Raw genomic sequence first — 24342 nt, forward strand, 5'->3', positions numbered from 1 at the left:
TTCGAATTCTTGCATTTTTTACAGAAAAATACTTCTGGAGTGATTTCAAACTACTAGATATGTAATTTACATAAATTCGATCAACCAGGCATTCCGGGTTCCATACATGCTACATGTAATGCGGATTCGACAAACATACATTTCTGAGTTGCGAGAATGTGGATTACTAATATTTCATCCACCAAACAAGGCATATATACACTTAGAAATATTTACTCTGACTTCATAGTTTGTTTCTATCACCAGTATCTAAAATCAGATATTTTGCACCATAAAAAATCTTTGAGCAAATGCTCACCATACACATGTAATTAACATTGTTTACATAACCATGACATTCCGTATTCTGAACATGTTTCATGCATTACAGATTCCACAAACATGCATTCCTGAGTTGAGAGCATGTGGATAACTCATCTTTCATCCTCAATAAAAGGAATATTTTCATCTAGAATCGTGTACCCATTTTCACAAGTTTTCCTAACACCAGTTGCGAATTCGTGCATCTTTCACATAAATATTCTGGATCGATGTCAACCTAATAGATATATAATTTACATAAATTCAATCAACATGGCATTCCGGGTCCCGTACATGTTGCACGCATGATGGATTCGAGGAACATGTGTTTCTGAGTTTGAGCATGTGGATTACTGACCTTTCATTCACCAAACAAGGCATATATACACTTAGAAATATTTACTCTAACTTCATAGGATTTTTCTATCACCAGATTCTGAAATCAGACATTTTGCCCCCAAAAAAATCTTTGGGCCAATAGTCACCAATACACATGTAATATATATTGTTTACATAACCATGAATTTCCGTATTCCGTACATGTTTCATGCATCATGGATTCCACAAACAGGCATTTCTGAGTTGTGATCATGTGGATTACTGATGTTTCTACCACCAAACAAGGTAACTCTGCAATTTGGAATATTTACTTTGACTTCGTAGCATCTTCCTAACACCAGTTTCAAGAATCATACCTTTATCACACAAAAACACACTTGGGGCGAAATGTACCCTATAGATATGTAATTTGAATAGATTCCATCACATGATATTCCATGTTCCGTACATGCTACATGCATGACGTATTCGACAAACATGCATTCCTGAGTTTAGAGCATGTGGATTACAGATCTTTCATCCTCTATAAAGGAATATTTTCATCTAGAAACGTGTACTCATTTTCACAACCTTTTCCTAACAACAGTTTCGAATTCGTGCATTTCTCACAGAAAAATACTTCTGGAGTGTTTTCCATCTAATAGATATGTAATTTACATAAATTTGATCAACATGGCATTCCGGGTTCCGTACATTAAACATGCATTATGGATTCAAAAAACATGCGTTTCTCATTGTGAGCATGGGGATTACTGACCTTTCATCTACGAAACAAGGCATATATACACTTAGATATATTTACTCTAACTTCATAGGTTTTTTCTGTCACCAGTTTCTTAAATCAGAATTTTTGAACCAAAAAACATTCTTTGAGAGAATTGTCACCAATACACATGTAATTAACATTGTTTCCATAAGCATGCCATTCCGTATTCCAAACATGTTTCATGCACCACGGATTCCACAAACATGCATTTCTGAGTTGTGAACATATGGATGACTGATGTTTCAACCACCATACAAAGTACCTATGCACTTTGAAATATTGACTTTAACTTCGTTGCTTCATGCCATCACCAGTTGCAATAATCACACTATTATCCCAGAAAATCACTCTTGGAGACAATAATTCCCTATAGATATGTAATTTTAATAGATTCCATCAACATGATATTCCGTGTTCTGTACATGCTACATGCATTATGGATTTGACAAACATGCATTCCTGAATTTAGAGCCTGTGGATTACTGATCTTTCATCCTCTATAAATGGATTATTTTCATCTAGAAACCTGTACTCATTTTCACAAGTTTGTCCTAACACCAGTTTTGAATTCGTGCATTTTTCACAGAAAAATATCTCTGGAGCGATTTCAACCTAATAGATATGTAATTTACATAAATTCGATCAACATGGCATTCCGGTTTCAATACATGATACATGCATGATGGATTCGACAAACATGCGTTTCTGAGTTTGAGCATGTGGATTACTGACCATTCATCCACCAAACAAGGCATATATACACTTAGAAATATTTACTCTGACTTCAAAGTTTTTTTCTATCAAAAGGTTCTAAAATCAGACATTTTCTACCAGAAATCTCTCGTTGAGCAAATTCTCACCAATATATATAGTATTTATATTGTTTACATACCATGGCATTCCTTACTCCGAACATGATTCATGCATCACGGATACCACAAACATGAATTTCTGACTTGTGAACATGTGGATGACTGATTTTTCAACCACCAAACAAGGTCCTATGAACTTTGAAATATATACTTTGACTTCGTAACTTCTTCCTATCACCAGTTTCAAGAATCACACTTTGATCCCAGAAAAACACTGTTGGAGCGAATTCTAACCTATATATATGTAATTTGAATAGATTCCATCAACATGATATTCCGTGTTCCGTACATGCTACATGCATGATGGATTCGACAAACATGCATTCCAAGTTGAGAGCATGTGGGTTACTGATCTTTCATTTTCTATAAATGAAATATTTCCATCTAGAACCGTGTAAACATTTTCACAAGCTTTCCCTAACACCAGTTTCAAATTCGTGTATTTTTCACAGAAAAATACTTCTAGAGCGATTTCCATCTAATAGATATGTAATTTACATAAATTCGATCATCATGGCATTCTGGGTTCCGTACATGCAACATGCATTATGGATTCAACAAACATGTTTTTCTCATTGTGAGCATGGGAATTACTGACCTTTCATCCACGAAATAAGGCATATATACACTTAGAAATATTTACTGTTACTTCATAGTTTTTTTCTGTCACCAGTTTCTTAAATCGGACTTTTTGAACCAAAAAACATTCTTTGAGAGAATTGTCACCAATACACATGTAATTAATATTGTTTCCATAAGCATGCCATTCCGTGTTCCGAACATGTATCATGCACCACGGATTCCACAAACATGAATTTCTGACTTGTGAACATGTGGAAGACTGATGTTTCAACCACCATATAATGTACCTATGGCTTTGAAATATTTATTTTGACTTCGTAGATTTTTCCTATACCAGTTTCAAGAATCAAACTTTTATCCCAGAAAACTCTCTTGAAGCCTATTCTACCCTATAGATATGTAATTTGAATAGATTGCATCAACATGATATTCCGTGTTCCGTACATGCTACATGCATGACGGATTCGACAAACATGCATTCCTGAGTTGAGAGCATGTGGATTACTGATCTTTCACCCTCTATAAATGGAATATTTTCATCAAGAGCCGTGTCCAGATGTTCACAATCTTTTCCTAAAACCAGTATCGAATTCGTTCATTTTTCACCAAAACAAACTTCTGTTGCGATATATACCTAATAGATATGTAATTTACATAAATTTGTACAAAATGGCATTCCGGTTTCAGTACATGCTACATGCTTGACGGATTCGACAAACATGAGTTTCTGAGTTGCGAGCATGTGGATTACTGACCTTTCATCCACCAAACAAGGCATATATACACTTAGAAATATTTACTCTGACTTCATAGTTTGTTTCTATCTCCAGTTTCTAAAATCAGATATTTTGCACCATAAAAAACTCTGAGCAAATGCTCACCATACACATGTAATTTACATTTTTTACATAACCATGACATTCCATTTTCTAACATGTTTCATGCATTACAGATTCCACAAATATGCATTCCTGAGTTGAGAGCATGTGGATAACTCATCTTTCATCCTCAATAAAAGGAATATTTTCATCTAGAATCGTGTACCCATTTTCACAAGTTTTCCTAACACCAGTTGCGAATTCGTGCATTTTTCACATAAAAATTCTGGATCGATGTCAACCTAATAGATATGTAATTTACATAAATTCAATCAACATGGCATTCCGGGTCCCGTACATGTTGCACGCATGATGGATTCGAGGAACATGTGTTTCTGAGTTTGAGCATGTGGTTTACTGACCTTTCATCCACCAAACAAGGTATATATACACTTAGAAATATTTACTCTAACTTCATAGGATTTTTCTATCACCAGATTCTGAAATCAGACATTTTGCCCCCCAAAAAATCTTTGGGCCAATACTCACCAATACACATTTAATATATATTGTTTACATAACCATGAATTTCCGTATTCCGAACATGTTTCATGCATCATGGATTCCACAAACAGGCATTTCTGAGTTGTGATCATGTGGATTACTGATGTTTCTACCACCAAACAAGGTAAATGTGCAATTTGGAATATTTACTTTGACTTCGTAGCATCTTCCTAACACCAGTTTCAAGAATCATACTTTTATCACACAAAAACACACTTGGGGCGAAATCTACCCTATAGATATGTAATTTGAATAGATTCCATCACATGATATTCCATGTTCCGTACATGCTACATGCATGACGTATTCGACAAACATGCATTCCTGAGTTTAGAGCATGTGGATTACAGATCTTTCATCCTCTATAAAGGAATATTTTCATCTAGAAATGTGTACTCATTTTCACAACCTTTTCCTAACAACAGTTTCGAATTCATGCATTTCTCACAGAAAAATACTTCTGGAGTGATTTCCATCTAATAGATATGTAATTTACATAAATTTGATCAACATGGCATTCCGGGTTCCGTACATTAAACATGCATAATGGATTCAAAAAACATGCGTTTCTCATTGTGAGCATGGGGATTACTGACCTTTCATCTACGAAACAAGGCATATATACACTTAGATATATTTACTCTAACTTCATAGGTTTTTTCTGTCACCAGTTTCTTAAATCGGAATTTTTGAACCAAAAAACATTCTTTGAGAGAATTGTCTCCAATACACATTTAATTAACATTGTTTCCATAAGCATGCCATTCCGTATTCCAAACATGTTTCATGCACCACGGATTCCACAAACATGCATTTCTGAGTTGTGAACATATGGATGACTGATGTTTCAACCACCATACAAAGTACCTATGCACTTTGAAATATTGACTTTAACTTCGTTGCTTCATGCCATCACCAGTTGCAATAATCACACTATTATCCCAGAAAATCACTCTTGGAGACAATAATTCCCTATAGATATGTAATTTTAATAGATTCCATCAACATGATATTCCGTGTTCTGTACATGCTACATGCATTATGGATTTGACAAACATGCATTCCTGAATTTAGAGCCTGTGGATTACTGATCTTTCATCCTCTATAAATGGATTATTTTCATCTAGAAACCTGTACTCATTTTCACAAGTTTGTCCTAACACCAGTTTTGAATTCGTGCATTTTTCACAGAAAAATATCTCTGGAGCGATTTCAACCTAATAGATATGTAATTTACATAAATTCGATCAACATGGCATTCCGGTTTCAATACATGATACATGCATGATGGATTTGACATACATGCATTTCTGAGTTTGAGCATGTGGATTACTGACCATTCATCCACCAAACAAGGCATATATACACTTAGAAATATTTACTCTGGCTTCAAAGTTTTTTTCTATCAAAAGGTTCTAAAATCAGACATTTTCTACCAGAAATCTCTCGTTGAGCAAATTCTCACCAATACATATAGTATTTATATTGTTTACATACCATGGCATTCCTTACTCTGAACATGATTCATGCATCACGGATACCACAAACATGAATTTCTGACTTGTGAACATGTGGATGACTGATTTTTCAACCACCAAACAAGGTCCTATGAACTTTGAAATATATACTTTGACTTCGTAACTTCTTCCTATCACCAGTTTCAAGAATCACACTTTGATCCCAGAAAAACACTGTTGGAGCGAATTCTAACCTATATATATGTAATTTGAATAGATTCCATCAACATGATATTCCGTGTTCCGTACATGCTACATGCATGATGGATTCGACAAATATGCATTCCAAGTTGAGAGCATGTGGATTACTGATCTTTCATTTTCTATAAATGAAATATTTCCATCTAGAACCGTGTAAACATTTTCACAAGCTTTCCCTAACACCAGTTACAAATTCGTGTATTTTTCACAGAAAAATACTTCTAGAGCGATTTCCATCTAATAGATATGTAATTTACATAAATTCGATCATCATGGCATTCTGGGTTCCGTACATGCAACATGCATTATGGATTCAACAAACATGCGTTTCTCATTGTGAGCATGGGAATTACTGACCTTTCATCCACGAAATAAGGCATATATACACTTAGAAATATTTACTGTTACTTCATAGTTTTTTTCTGTCACCAGCTTCTTAAATCGGACTTTTTGAACCAAAAAACATTCTTTGAGAGAATTGTCACCAATACACATGTAATTAATATTGTTTCCATAAGCATGCCATTCCGTGTTCCGAACATGTATCATGCACCACGGATTCCACAAACATGAATTTCTGACTTGTGAACATGTGGAAGACTGATGTTTCAACCACCATATAGTGTACCTATGGCTTTGAAATATTTATTTTGACTTCGTAGATTTTTCCTATACCAGTTTCAAGAATCACACTTTTATCCCAGAAAACTCTCTTGAAGCCTATTCTACCCTATAGATATGTAATTTGAATAGACTGCATCAACATGATATTCCGTGTTCCGTACATGCTACGTGCATGACGGATTCGACAAACATGCAATCCTGAGTTGAGAGCATGTGGATTACTGATCTTTCACCCTCTATAAATGGAATATTTTCATCAAGAGCCGTGTCCAGATGTTCACAAGCTTTTCCTAAAACCAGTATCGAATTCGTTCATTTTTCACCAAAACAAACTTCTGTTGCGATATATACCTAATAGATATGTAATTTACATAAATTTGTACAAAATGGCATTCCGGTTTCAGTACATGCTACATGCTTGACGGATTCGACAACCATGAGTTTCTGAGTTGCGAGCATGTGGATTACTGACCTTTCATCCACCAAACAAGGCATATATACACTTAGAAATATTTACTCTGACTTCATAGATTTTTTTCTATCACCAGGTTCTAAAATCGGACATTTTGCATCAGAAAACACTCTTTGCGCGAATTCTCACCAATACACATTTAATTTACATTGTTTACATAAACATGGAATTCCGTATTCCTAACATGTTTCATGCATCACGGATTCCACAAACATGCATTTCTGAGTTGTGAACATGTGGATGAATGATGTTACAACCACCATAAAGGAACCTATGCACTTTGAAATATTTACTTTGACTTCGTAGCTCTTCCTATCACCAGTTTCAATAATCAAACATTTATCTCAGGAAAACACTCTTGGAGCTAATACTATCCTATAGATATGCAATTTGAATAGATTCCACCAACATGATATTCTGTGATCCTGACATGCTACATGCATGACGGATTCGAGAAACATGCATTTCTGATTTGGGAGCATGTGGATTACTTATCTTTCATCCTCTATAAATGGAATATTTTCATCAAAAAACGTGAAATCATTTTCAAAAGCTTTTCCTATCACCAGTTTCGAATTCGTGGATTTTTCACAGAAAAATACTTCTGGAGTGATTTACACCTAATAGATATGTAATTTACATAAGTTCGCTCAACATGGCATTCCGGGTTCCGTACATGATACATGCTTGACCGATTCGACAAACATGCGTTTCTGAGTTGTGATCATGTGGATTTCTGACCTTTCCTCCACCAAACAAGGCATATATAGACTTAGAAATATTTACTCTGGCTTCATAGGTTTTTTCTGTCACCAGTTTCTAAAATCTGAAATTTTGGACAAAAAACACTCTTTGAGAGAATTCTCACCAATACACATATAATTAACATTGTTTTCATAAGCATGGCATTCTGTATTCCGATCATGTTTCATGCATCATGGATTCAACAAACATGCAATTCTGAGTTGTGGACATGTGGATGACTGATGTTTCAACCACCAAACAAGTTACACAAGCACTTTGAAATATTTACTTTGACTTCGTAGCTTCTTCCTATAACCAGTTTAAAGAATCAAACTTTGCTCCCAGAAAAACACTCTTAAAGACAATTCTACCCTATAGATATGTAATTTGAATAGATTCAATCAATATGATATTCCATGTTCCGTACATGCTACATGCATGACAGATTCGACTAAGATGCATTTCTGAGTTGAGAGCATGTGGATTACTGATATTTCCTCCTCTATAAAAGGAATATTTTCACCTAGAAACGTGTTCTCATAATTACAAGCTTATCCTTACACCAGTTTTGAATTCGTGCATTTTGCACAGAAAAGTACTTCTGGAGCGATTTCAAACTAATAGATATGTAATTTACATAAATACGATGAACATGGCTTTCCGGGTTCTGTACATGCTACATACATGACGGATTTGCAAAGATGCACTCCTGAGTTGAGAACATGTGGATTACTGATCTTTCATCCTCTATAAAAGTAATATTTTCATCTAGAAACGTGTACTCATTTTCAGAAGCATTGCCTAACACCAGTTTCGAATTCGTGCATTTTTCACAGAAAAATACTTCTGGAGCGTTTTACACCTAATAGATTGAAATTTACATAAATTCGATCAACATGGCATTCCGGGTTCCGTACATGCTACATACATGACAGATTTGACAAACATGCGTTTCTGAGTTGTGAGCATGTGGATTACTTAACATTCATCCACCAAACAAGTCTTATAAACACTAAAAAATTTTGACTCTGACTTCATAGGTTTTTACATCACCAATTTATAAAATCTGACATTTTGCGCCAAGAAACACTCTTTGAGCGAATTCTGACCAATACCCATGTAATTTACATTGTTTACATAAGCATGGCATTCTGTATTCCGAACATGTTTCATGCATCACGGATTCCACAAACATGCATTTCTGAGTTGAGAACATGTGGATGAATGATGTTTCAATCACCATAAAAGGAACCTATGCACTTTGAAATATTTATTTTGACTTTGTAGCTCTTCCTATCACCAGTTTCAAGAATCACACTTTTATCTCAGATAAACAGTCTTGGAGCGAATACTATCCTATAGATATATAATTTGAATAGATTCCATCAAGATGATATTCAGTGTTCCTGACAATCTACATGCATGACGGATTCGACAAACATGCATTCCTGAATTGGGATCATGTGGATTACTTATCTTTCATCCTCTATAAAAGAAATATTTTCATTAAGTAACGTGTACTCATTTTCACAAGCTTTTCCTAACACCAGGTTCGAATTCGTGCATTTTTCACAGAAAAATACTTCTGGAGCTATTTACACCTAATAGATATGTAATTTACTTAAATTCGATCAACATGGCAACCCGGGTTCCGCACATGATACATGCTTCACGGATTCGACAAACATGCGTTTCTGAGTTGTGAGCATGTGGATTACTGACCTTTCATTCACCAAACAAGGCATATATACACTTAGAAATATTTACTCTGACTTGATAGTTTTTTTCTATCACCAGGTTCTAAAATCAGACATTTTGAACCAGAAAACTCTCGTTGAGCGAATTCTCACCAATACACATGTAATTACATTGTTTACATAACCATGGCATTCCGTGTTCCGAACATGATTCATGCATCACGGATTCAACAAACATGCATTTCTGACTGTGAACATGTGGATGACTGATGTTTCAACCACCAAACAATGAACCTATGCACATTGAAATATATACTTTGACTTTGTAAATTCTTCCCATCACCAGTTTCAAGAATCAAAATTTTATCCCAGAAAAACACTCTTTGATCGAATTCTACCCTAGAGATATGCAATTTTAATCGATTCCATCAACATGATATTCCGTGTTCTGTACATGCTACATGCATGACGGATTCGACAAACATGCATTCCTGAGTTGAGAGCATGTGGATTACTTATCTTTCATCCTCAAAATAAAGGAATATTTTCATCTAGAATCGTGTACACATTTTCACAAACTTCCCCTAACACCAGTTTCGAATTCTTGCATTTTTTACAGAAAAATACTTCTGGAGTGATTTCAACCTACTAGATATGCAATTTACATTAATTCGATCAACAAGGCATTCCGGGTTCCATACATGCTACATGCAATGTGGATTCGACAAACATGCATTTCTGAGTTGCGAGAATTTGGATTACTAATCTTTCATCCACCAAACAAGGCATATATACACTTAGAAATATTTACTCTGACTTCATAGGTTGTTTCTATCTCCAGTTTCTAAAATCAGATATTTTGCACCATAAAAAACTCTTTGAGCAAATGCTCACCATACACATGTAATTTACATTTTTTACATAACCATGACATTCCATTTTCTAACATGTTTCATGCATTACAGATTCCACAAATATGCATTTCTGAGTTGTGAACATGTGGATGAATGATGTTTCAACCACCATAAAGGAACCTATGCACTTTGAAATATTTACTTTGACTTCGTAGCTCTTCCTATCACCAGTTTCAAGAATCAAACTTTTATCTCAGAAAAACACTCTTGGAGCTAATACTATCCTATAGATATGTCATTTGAATAGATTCCATGTACATGATATTCTGTGATCCTGACATGCTTCATGCATGACGGATTCGAGAAACATGCATTTCTGATTTGGGAGCATGTGGATTACTTACCTTTCATCCTCTATAAATAGAATATTTTCATCAAGAAACGTGTACTGATTTTCAAAAGCTTTTCCTATCACCAGTTTCGAATTTGTGGATTTTTCACAGGAAAATACTTCTGGAGTGATTTACATCTAATAGATATGTAATTTACATAAATTCGATCAACATGGCATTCCGGGTTCCATACATGATACATGCTTGACGGATTCGACAAACATGCGTTTCTGAGTTGTGATCATGTGGATTACTGACCTTTCTTCCACCAAACAAGTCATGTATAGACTTAGAAATATTTACCCTGGCTTCATAGGTTTTTTCCGTCACCAGTTTCTAAAATCTGAAATTTTGCACAAAAAACACTCTTTGAGAGAATTCTCACCAATACACATATAATTAACATTGTTTACATAAGCATGGCATTCTGTATTCTGATCATGTTTCATGCATCATGGATTCAACAAACATGCAATTCTGAGTTGTGGACATGTGGATGACTGATGTTTCAACCACCAATCAAGTTACACAAGCACTATGAAATATTTACTTTGACTTCGTAGCTTCTTCCTATAAACAGTTTAAAGAATCAAACTTTGCTCCCAGAAAAACACTCTTAAAGACAATTCTACCCTATAGATATGTAATTTGAATAGATTCAATCAACATGATATTCCGTGTTTCGTACATGCTACATGCATGACGGATTCGACAAAGATGCATTTCTGAGTTGAGAGCATGTGGATTACTGATATTTCCTCCTCTATAAAAGGAATATTTTCACCTAGAATCGTGTTCTCATATTTACAAGCTTATTCTTACACCAGTTTTGAATTCGTGCATTTTGCACAGAAAAGTACTTCTGGAGCGATTTCAAACTAATAGATATGTAATTTACATAAATACGATCAACATGGCATTCCGGGTTCTGTACATGCTACATACATGACGGATTTGCAAAGATGCACTCCTGAGTTGAGAACATGTGGATTACTAATCTTTCATCCTCTATAAAAGTAATATTTTCATCTAGAAACGTGTACTCATTTTCAGAAGCATTGCCTAACACCAGTTTCGAATTCGTGCATTTTTCACAGAAAAATACTTCTGGAGCGTTTTACACCTAATAGATTGAAATTTACATAAATTCGATCAACATGGCATTCCGGGTTCCGTACATGCTACATACATGACAGATTTGACAAACATGCGTTTCTGAGTTGTGAGCATGTGGATTACTGAACATTCATCCACCAAACAAGTCTTATAAACACTAAAAACTTTTGACTCTGACTTCATAGGTTTTTACATCACCAATTTATAAAATCTGACATTTTGCGCCAAGAAACACTCTTTGAGCGAATTCTGACCAATACCCATGTAATTTACATTGTTTACATAAGCATGGCATTCTGTATTCCGAACATGTTTCATGCATCACGGATTCCACAAACATGCATTTCTGAGTTGAGAACATGTGGATGAATGATGTTTCAATCACCATAAAAGGAACCTATGCACTTTGAAATATTTATTTTGACTTTGTAGCTCTTCCTATCACCAGTTTCAAGAATCACACTTTTATCTCAGATAAACAGTCTTGGAGCGAATACTATCCTATAGATATATAATTTGAATAGATTCCATCAAGATGATATTCAGTGTTCCTGACAATCTACATGCATGACGGATTCGACAAACATGCATTCCTGAATTGGGATCATGTGGATTACTTATCTTTCATCCTCTATAAAAGAAATATTTTCATTAAGTAACGTGTACTCATTTTCACAAGCTTTTCCTAACACCAGGTTCGAATTCGTGCATTTTTCACAGAAAAATACTCCTGGAGCTATTTACACCTAATAGATATGTAATTTACTTAAATTCGATCAACATGGCAACCCGGGTTCCGCACATGATACATGCTTCACGGATTCGACAAACATGCGTTTCTGAGTTGTGAGCATGTGGATTACTGACCTTTCATTCACCAAACAAGGCATATATACACTTAGAAATATTTACTCTGACTTGATAGTTTTTTTCTATCACCAGGTTCTAAAATCAGACATTTTGAACCAGAAAACTCTCGTTGAGCGAATTCTCACCAATACACATGTAATTACATTGTTTACATAACCATGGCATTCCGTGTTCCGAACATGATTCATGCATCACGGATTCAACAAACATGCATTTCTGACTGTGAACATGTGGATGACTGATGTTTCAACCACCAAACAATGAACCTATGCACATTGAAATATATACTTTGACTTTGTAAATTCTTCCCATCACCAGTTTCAAGAATCACAATTTTATCCCAGAAAAACACTCTTTGATCGAATTCTACCCTAGAGATATGCAATTTTAATCGATTCCATCAACATGATATTCCGTGTTCTGTACATGCTACATGCATGACGGATTCGACAAACATGCATTCCTGAGTTGAGAGCATGTGGATTACTTATCTTTCATCCTCAAAATAAAGGAATATTTTCATCTAGAATCGTGTACACATTTTCACAAACTTCCCCTAACACCAGTTTCGAATTCTTGCATTTTTTACAGAAAAATACTTCTGGAGTGATTTCAACCTACTAGATATGCAATTTACATTAATTCGATCAACAAGGCATTCCGGGTTCCATACATGCTACATGCAATGTGGATTCGACAAACATGCATTTCTGAGTTGCGAGAATGTGGATTACAAATCTTTCATCCACCAAACAAGGCATATATACACTTAGAAATATTTACTGTGACTTCATAGATTGTTTCTATCACCAGTATCTAAAATCAGATATTTTGCACCATAAAAAACTCTTTGAGAAAATGCTCACCATACACATGTAATTTACATTTTTTACATAACCATGACATTCCATTTTCTAACATGTTTCATGCATTACAGATTCCACAAATATGCATTTCTGAGTTGTGAACATGTGGATGAATGATGTTTCAACCACCATAAAGGAACCTATGCACTTTGAAATATTTACTTTGACTTCGTAGCTCTTCCTATCACCAGTTTCAAGAATCAAACTTTTATCTCAGAAAAACACTCTTGGAGCTAATACTATCCTATAGATATGTCATTTGAATAGATTCCATGTACATGATATTCTGTGATCCTGACATGCTACATGCATGACGGATTCGAGAAACATGCATTTCTGATTTGGGAGCATGTGGATTACTTACCTTTCATCCTCTATAAATAGAATATTTTCATCAAAAAACGTGTACTGATTTTCAAAAGCTTTTCCTATCACCAGTTTCGAATTTGTGGATTTTTCACAGGAAAATACTTCTGGAGTGATTTACATCTAATAGATATGTAATTTACATAAATTCGATCAACATGGCATTCCGGGTTCCATACATGATACATGCTTGACGGATTCGACAAACATGCGTTTCTGAGTTGTGATCATGTGGATTACTGACCTTTCTTCCACCAAACAAGTCATGTATAGACTTAGAAATATTTACCCTGGCTTCATAGGTTTTTTCCGTCACCAGTTTCTAAAATCTGAAATTTTGCACAAAAAACACTCTTTGAGAGAATTCTCATCAATACACATATAATTAACATTGTTTACATAAGCATGGCATTCTGTATTCTGATCATGTTTCATGCATCATGGATTCAACAAACATGCAATTCTGAGTTGTGGACATGTGGATGACTGATGTTTCAACCACCAATCAAGTTACACAAGCACTATGAAATATTTACTTTGACTTCGTAGCTTCTTCCTATAACCAGTTTAAAGAATCAAACTTTGCTCCCAGAAAAACACTCTTAAAGACAATTCTACCCTATAGATATGTAATTTGAATAGATTCAATCAACATGATATTCCGTGTTTCGTACATGCCAAATGCATGACGGATTCGACAAAGATGCATTTCTGAGTTGAGAGCATGTGGATTACTGATATTTCCTCCTCTATAAAAGGAATATTTTCACCTAGAATCGTGTTCTCATATTTACAAGCTTATTCTTACACCAGTTTTGAATTCGTGCATTTTGCACAGAAAAGTACTTCTGGAGCGATTTCAAACTAATAGATATGTAATTTACATAAATACGATCAACATGGCATTCCGGGTTCTGTACATGCTACATACATGACGGATTTGCAAAGATGCACTCCTGAGTTGAGAACATGTGGATTACTAATCTTTCATCCTCTATAAAAGTAATATTTTCATCTAGAAACGTGTACTCATTTTCAGAAGCATTGCCTAACACCAGTTTCGAATTCGTGCATTTTTCACAGAAAAATACTTCTGGAGCGTTTTACACCTAATAGATTGAAATTTACATAAATTCGATCAACATGGCATTCCGGGTTCCGTACATGCTACATACATGACAGATTTGACAAACATGCGTTTCTGAGTTGTGAGCATGTGGATTACTGAACATTCATCCACCAAACAAGTCTTATAAACACTAAAAACTTTTGACTCTGACTTCATAGGTTTTTACATCACCAATTTATAAAATCTGACATTTTGCGCCAAGAAACACTCTTTGAGCGAATTCTGACCAATACCCATGTAATTTACATTGTTTACATAAGCATGGCATTCTGTATTCCGAACATGTTTCATGCATCACGGATTCCACAAACATGCATTTCTGAGTTGAGAACATGTGGATGAATGATGTTTCAATCACCATAAAAGGAACCTATGCACTTTGAAATATTTATTTTGACTTTGTAGCTCTTCCTATCACCAGTTTCAAGAATCACACTTTTATCTCAGATAAACAGTCTTGGAGCGAATACTATCCTATAGATATATAATTTGAATAGATTCCATCAAGATGATATTCAGTGTTCCTGACAATCTACATGCATGACGGATTCGACAAACATGCATTCCTGAATTGGGATCATGTGGATTACTTATCTTTCATCCTCTATAAAAGAAATATTTTCATTAAGTAACGTGTACTCATTTTCACAAGCTTTTCCTAACACCAGGTTCGAATTCGTGCATTTTTCACAGAAAAATACTCCTGGAGCTATTTACACCTAATAGATATGTAATTTACTTAAATTCGATCAACATGGCAACCCGGGTTCCGCACATGATACATGCTTCACGGATTCGACAAACATGCGTTTCTGAGTTGTGAGCATGTGGATTACTGACCTTTCATTCACCAAACAAGGCATATATACACTTAGAAATATTTACTCTGACTTGATAGTTTTTTTCTATCACCAGGTTCTAAAATCAGACATTTTGAACCAGAAAACTCTCGTTGAGCGAATTCTCACCAATACACATGTAATTACATTGTTTACATAACCATGGCATTCCGTGTTCCGAACATGATTCATGCATCACGGATTCAACAAACATGCATTTCTGACTGTGAACATGTGGATGACTGATGTTTCAACCACCAAACAATGAACCTATGCACATTGAAATATATACTTTGACTTTGTAAATTCTTCCCATCACCAGTTTCAAGAATCACAATTTTATCCCAGAAAAACACTCTTTGATCGAATTCTACCCTAGAGATATGCAATTTTAATCGATTCCATCAACATGATATTCCGTGTTCTGTACATGCTACATGCATGACGGATTCGACAAACATGCATTCCTGAGTTGAGAGCATGTGGATTACTTATCTTTCATCCTCAAAATAAAGGAATATTTTCATCTAGAATCGTGTACACATTTTCACAAACTTCCCCTAACACCAGTTTCGAATTTTGCATTTTTTACAGAAAAATACTTCTGGAGTGATTTCAACCTACTAGATATGCAATTTACATTAATTCGATCAACAAGGCATTCCGGGTTCCATACATGCTACATGCAATGTGGATTCGACAAACATGCATTTCTGAGTTGCGAGAATGTGGATTACTAATCTTTCATCCACCAAACAAGGCATATATACACTTAGAAATATTTACTGTGACTTCATAGGTTGTTTCTATCACCAGTATCTAAAATCAGATATTTTGCACCATAAAAAACTCTTTGAGAAAATGCTCACCGTACACATGTAATTTACATTTTTTACATAACCATGACATTCCATTTTCTAACATGTTTCATGCATTACAGATTCCACAAATATGCATTTCTGAGTTGTGAACATGTGGATGAATGATGTTTCAACCACCATAAAGGAACCTATGCACTTTGAAATATTTACTTTGACTTCGTAGCTCTTCCTATCACCAGTTTCAAGAATCAAACTTTTATCTCAGAAAAACACTCTTGGAGCTAATACTATCCTATAGATATGTCATTTTAATAGATTCCATGTACATGATATTCTGTGATCCTGACATGCTACATGCATGACGGATTCGAGAAACATGCATTTCTGATTTGGGAGCATGTGGATTACTTACCTTTCATCCTCTATAAATAGAATATTTTCATCAAAAAACGTGTACTGATTTTCAAAAGCTTTTCCTATCACCAGTTTCGAATTTGTGGATTTTTCACAGGAAAATACTTCTGGAGTGATTTACATCTAATAGATATGTAATTTACATAAATTCGATCAACATGGCATTCCGGGTTCCATACATGATACATGCTTGACGGATTCGACAAACATGCGTTTCTGAGTTGTGATCATGTGGATTACTGACCTTTCTTCCACCAAACAAGTCATGTATAGACTTAGAAATATTTACCCTGGCTTCATAGGTTTTTTCCGTCACCAGTTTCTAAAATCTGAAATTTTGCACAAAAAACACTCTTTGAGAGAATTCTCACCAATACACATATAATTAACATTGTTTACATAAGCATGGCATTCTGTATTCTGATCATGTTTCATGCATCATGGATTCAACAAACATGCAATTCTGAGTTGTGGACATGTGGATGACTGATGTTTCAACCACCAATCAAGTTACACAAGCACTATGAAATATTTACTTTGACTTCGTAGCTTCTTCCTATAACCAGTTTAAAGAATCAAACTTTGCTCCCAGAAAAACACTCTTAAAGACAATTCTACCCTATAGATATGTAATTTGAATAGATTCAATCAACATGATATTCCGTGTTTCGTACATGCTACATGCATGACGGATTCGACAAAGATGCATTTCTGAGTTGAGAGCATGTGGATTACTGATATTTCCTCCTCTATAAAAGGAATATTTTCACCTAGAATCGTGTTCTCATATTTACAAGCTTATTCTTACACCAGTTTTGAATTCGTGCATTTTGCACAGAAAAGTACTTCTGGAGCGATTTCAAACTAATAGATATGTAATTTACATAAATACGATCAACATGGCATTCCGGGTTCTGTACATGCTACATACATGACGGATTTGCAAAGATGCACTCCTGAGTTGAGAACATGTGGATTACTAATCTTTCATCCTCTATAAAAGTAATATTTTCATCTAGAAACGTGTACTCATTTTCAGAAGCATTGCCTAACACCAGTTTCGAATTCGTGCATTTTTCACAGAAAAATACTTCTGGAGCGTTTTACACCTAATAGATTGAAATTTACATAAATTCGATCAACATGGCATTCCGGGTTCCGTACATGCTACATACATGACAGATTTGACAAACATGCGTTTCTGAGTTGTGAGCATGTGGATTACTGAACATTCATCCACCAAACAAGTCTTATAAACACTAAAAACTTTTGACTCTGACTTCATAGGTTTTTACATCACCAATTTATAAAATCTGACATTTTGCGCCAAGAAACACTCTTTGAGCGAATTCTGACCAATACCCATGTAATTTACATTGTTTACATAAGCATGGCATTCTGTATTCCGAACATGTTTCATGCATCACGGATTCCACAAACATGCATTTCTGAGTTGAGAACATGTGGATGAATGATGTTTCAATCACCATAAAAGGAACCTATGCACTTTGAAATATTTATTTTGACTTTGTAGCTCTTCCTATCACCAGTTTCAAGAATCACACTTTTATCTCAGATAAACAGTCTTGGAGCGAATACTATCCTATAGATATATAATTTGAATAGATTCCATCAAGATGATATTCAGTGCTCCTGACAATCTACATGCATGACGGATTCAACAAACATGCATTCCTGAATTGGGATCATGTGGATTACTTATCTTTCATCCTCTATAAAAGAAATATTTTCATTAAGTAACGTGTACTCATTTTCACAAGCTTTTCCTAACACCAGGTTCGAATTCGTGCATTTTTCACAGAAAAATACTTCTGGAGCTATTTACACCTAATAGATATGTAATTTACTTAAATTCGATCAACATGGCAACCCGGGTTCCGCACATGATACATGCTTCACGGATTCGACAAACATGCGTTTCTGAGTTGTGAGCATGTGGATTACTGACCTTTCATTCACCAAACAAGGCATATATACACTTAGAAATATTTACTCTGACTTGATAGTTTTTTTCTATCACCAGGTTCTAAAATCAGACATTTTGAACCAGAAAACTCTCGTTGAGCGAATTCTCACCAATACACATGTAATTACATTGTTTACATAACCATGGCATTCCGTGTTCCGAACATGATTCATGCATCACGGATTCAACAAACATGCATTTCTGACTGTGAACATGTGGATGACTGATGTTTCAACCACCAAACAATGAACCTATGCACATTGAAATATATACTTTGACTTTGTAAATTCTTCCCATCACCAGTTTCAAGAATCACAATTTTATCCCAGAAAAACACTCTTTGATCGAATTCTACCCTAGAGATATGCAATTTTAATCGATTCCATCAACATGATATTCCGTGTTCTGTACATGCTACATGCATGACGGATTCGACAAACATGCATTCCTGAGTTGAGAGCATGTGGATTACTTATCTTTCATCCTCAAAATAAAGGAATATTTTCATCTAGAATCGTGTACACATTTTCACAAACTTCCCCTAACACCAGTTTCGAATTTTGCATTTTTTACAGAAAAATACTTCTGGAGTGATTTCAACCTACTAGATATGCAATTTACATTAATTCGATCAACAAGGCATTCCGGGTTCCATACATGCTACATGCAATGTGGATTCGACAAACATGCATTTCTGAGTTGCGAGAATGTGGATTACTAATCTTTCATCCACCAAACAAGGCATATATACACTTAGAAATATTTACTGTGACTTCATAGGTTGTTTCTATCACCAGTATCTAAAATCAGATATTTTGCACCATAAAAAACTCTTTGAGAAAATGCTCACCGTACACATGTAATTTACATTTTTTACATAACCATGACATTCCATTTTCTAACATGTTTCATGCATTACAGATTCCACAAATATGCATTTCTGAGTTGTGAACATGTGGATGAATGATGTTTCAACCACCATAAAGGAACCTATGCACTTTGAAATATTTACTTTGACTTCGTAGCTCTTCCTATCACCAGTTTCAAGAATCAAACTTTTATCTCAGAAAAACACTCTTGGAGCTAATACTATCCTATAGATATGTCATTTGAATAGATTCCATGTACATGATATTCTGTGATCCTGACATGCTACATGCATGACGGATTCGAGAAACATGCATTTCTGATTTGGGAGCATGTGGATTACTTACCTTTCATCCTCTATAAATAGAATATTTTCATCAAAAAACGTGTACTGATTTTCAAAAGCTTTTCCTATCACCAGTTTCGAATTTGTGGATTTTTCACAGGAAAATACTTCTGGAGTGATTTACATCTAATAGATATGTAATTTACATAAATTCGATCAACATGGCATTCCGGGTTCCATACATGATACATGCTTGACGGATTCGACAAACATGCGTTTCTGAGTTGTGATCATGTGGATTACTGACCTTTCTTCCACCAAACAAGTCATGTATAGACTTAGAAATATTTACCCTGGCTTCATAGGTTTTTTCCGTCACCAGTTTCTAAAATCTGAAATTTTGCACAAAAAACACTCTTTGAGAGAATTCTCACCAATACACATATAATTAACATTGTTTACATAAGCATGGCATTCTGTATTCTGATCATGTTTCATGCATCATGGATTCAACAAACATGCAATTCTGAGTTGTGGACATGTGGATGACTGATGTTTCAACCACCAATCAAGTTACACAAGCACTATGAAATATTTACTTTGACTTCGTAGCTTCTTCCTATAACCAGTTTAAAGAATCAAACTTTGCTCCCAGAAAAACACTCTTAAAGACAATTCTACCCTATAGATATGTAATTTGAATAGATTCAATCAACATGATATTCCGTGTTTCGTACATGCTACATGCATGACGGATTCGACAAAGATGCATTTCTGAGTTGAGAGCATGTGGATTACTGATATTTCCTCCTCTATAAAAGGAATATTTTCACCTAGAATCGTGTTCTCATATTTACAAGCTTATTCTTACACCAGTTTTGAATTCGTGCATTTTGCACAGAAAAGTACTTCTGGAGCGATTTCAAACTAATAGATATGTAATTTACATAAATACGATCAACATGGCATTCCGGGTTCTGTACATGCTACATACATGACGGATTTGCAAAGATGCACTCCTGAGTTGAGAACATGTGGATTACTAATCTTTCATCCTCTATAAAAGTAATATTTTCATCTAGAAACGTGTACTCATTTTCAGAAGCATTGCCTAACACCAGTTTCGAATTCGTGCATTTTTCACAGAAAAATACTTCTGGAGCGTTTTACACCTAATAGATTGAAATTTACATAAATTCGATCAACATGGCATTCCGGGTTCCGTACATGCTACATACATGACAGATTTGACAAACATGCGTTTCTGAGTTGTGAGCATGTGGATTACTGAACATTCATCCACCAAACAAGTCTTATAAACACTAAAAACTTTTGACTCTGACTTCATAGGTTTTTACATCACCAATTTATAAAATCTGACATTTTGCGCCAAGAAACACTCTTTGAGCGAATTCTGACCAATACCCATGTAATTTACATTGTTTACATAAGCATGGCATTCTGTATTCCGAACATGTTTCATGCATCACGGATTCCACAAACATGCATTTCTGAGTTGAGAACATGTGGATGAATGATGTTTCAATCACCATAAAAGGAACCTATGCACTTTGAAATATTTATTTTGACTTTGTAGCTCTTCCTATCACCAGTTTCAAGAATCACACTTTTATCTCAGATAAACAGTCTTGGAGCGAATACTATCCTATAGATATATAATTTGAATAGATTCCATCAAGATGATATTCAGTGCTCCTGACAATCTACATGCATGACGGATTCAACAAACATGCATTCCTGAATTGGGATCATGTGGATTACTTATCTTTCATCCTCTATAAAAGAAATATTTTCATTAAGTAACGTGTACTCATTTTCACAAGCTTTTCCTAACACCAGGTTCGAATTCGTGCATTTTTCACAGAAAAATACTTCTGGAGCTATTTACACCTAATAGATATGTAATTTACTTAAATTCGATCAACATGGCAACCCGGGTTCCGCACATGATACATGCTTCACGGATTCGACAAACATGCGTTTCTGAGTTGTGAGCATGTGGATTACTGACCTTTCATTCACCAAACAAGGCATATATACACTTAGAAATATTTACTCTGACTTGATAGTTTTTTTCTATCACCAGGTTCTAAAATCAGACATTTTGAACCAGAAAACTCTCGTTGAGCGAATTCTCACCAATACACATGTAATTACATTGTTTACATAACCATGGCATTCCGTGTTCCGAACATGATTCATGCATCACGGATTCAACAAACATGCATTTCTGACTGTGAACATGTGGATGACTGATGTTTCAACCACCAAACAATGAACCTATGCACATTGAAATATATACTTTGACTTTGTAAATTCTTCCCATCACCAGTTTCAAGAATCACAATTTTATCCCAGAAAAACACTCTTTGATCGAATTCTACCCTAGAGATATGCAATTTTAATCGATTCCATCAACATGATATTCCGTGTTCTGTACATGCTACATGCATGACGGATTCGACAAACATGCATTCCTGAGTTGAGAGCATGTGGATTACTTATCTTTCATCCTCAAAATAAAGGAATATTTTCATCTAGAATCGTGTACACATTTTCACAAACTTCCCCTAACACCAGTTTCGAATTTTGCATTTTTTACAGAAAAATACTTCTGGAGTGATTTCAACCTACTAGATATGCAATTTACATTAATTCGATCAACAAGGCATTCCGGGTTCCATACATGCTACATGCAATGTGGATTCGACAAACATGCATTTCTGAGTTGCGAGAATGTGGATTACTAATCTTTCATCCACCAAACAAGGCATATATACACTTAGAAATATTTACTGTGACTTCATAGGTTGTTTCTATCACCAGTATCTAAAATCAGATATTTTGCACCATAAAAAACTCTTTGAGAAAATGCTCACCATACACATGTAATTTACATTTTTTACATAACCATGACATTCCATTTTCTAACATGTTTCATGCATTACAGATTCCACAAATATGCATTTCTGAGTTGTGAACATGTGGATGAATGATGTTTCAACCACCATAAAGGAACCTATGCACTTTGAAATATTTACTTTGACTTCGTAGCTCTTCCTATCACCAGTTTCAAGAATCAAACTTTTATCTCAGAAAAACACTCTTGGAGCTAATACTATCCTATAGATATGTCATTTGAATAGATTCCATGTACATGATATTCTGTGATCCTGACATGCTACATGCATGACGGATTCGAGAAACATGCATTTCTGATTTGGGAGCATGTGGATTACTTACCTTTCATCCTCTATAAATAGAATATTTTCATCAAAAAACGTGTACTGATTTTCAAAAGCTTTTCCTATCACCAGTTTCGAATTTGTGGATTTTTCACAGGAAAATACTTCTGGAGTGATTTACATCTAATAGATATGTAATTTACATAAATTCGATCAACATGGCATTCCGGGTTCCATACATGATACATGCTTGACGGATTCGACAAACATGCGTTTCTGAGTTGTCATCATGTGGATTACTGACCTTTCTTCCACCAAACAAGTCATGTATAGACTTAGAAATATTTACCCTGGCTTCATAGGTTTTTTCCGTCACCAGTTTCTAAAATCTGAAATTTTGCACAAAAAACACTCTTTGAGAGAATTCTCACCAATACACATATAATTAACATTGTTTACATAAGCATGGCATTCTGTATTCTGATCATGTTTCATGCATCATGGATTCAACAAACATGCAATTCTGAGTTGTGGACATGTGGATGACTGATGTTTCAACCACCAATCAAGTTACACAAGCACTATGAAATATTTACTTTGACTTCGTAGCTTCTTCCTATAACCAGTTTAAAGAATCAAACTTTGCTCCCAGAAAAACACTCTTAAAGACAATTCTACCCTATAGATATGTAATTTGAATAGATTCAATCAACATGATATTCCGTGTTTCGTACATGCTACATGCATGACGGATTCGACAAAGATGCATTTCTGAGTTGAGAGCATGTGGATTACTGATATTTCCTCCTCTATAAAAGGAATATTTTCACCTA

The sequence above is a fragment of the Vicugna pacos genome, chromosome 31 (genome assembly GCF_048564905.1).
Source record: "Vicugna pacos chromosome 31, VicPac4, whole genome shotgun sequence".
Lineage (NCBI taxonomy): Eukaryota > Metazoa > Chordata > Mammalia > Artiodactyla > Camelidae > Vicugna > Vicugna pacos.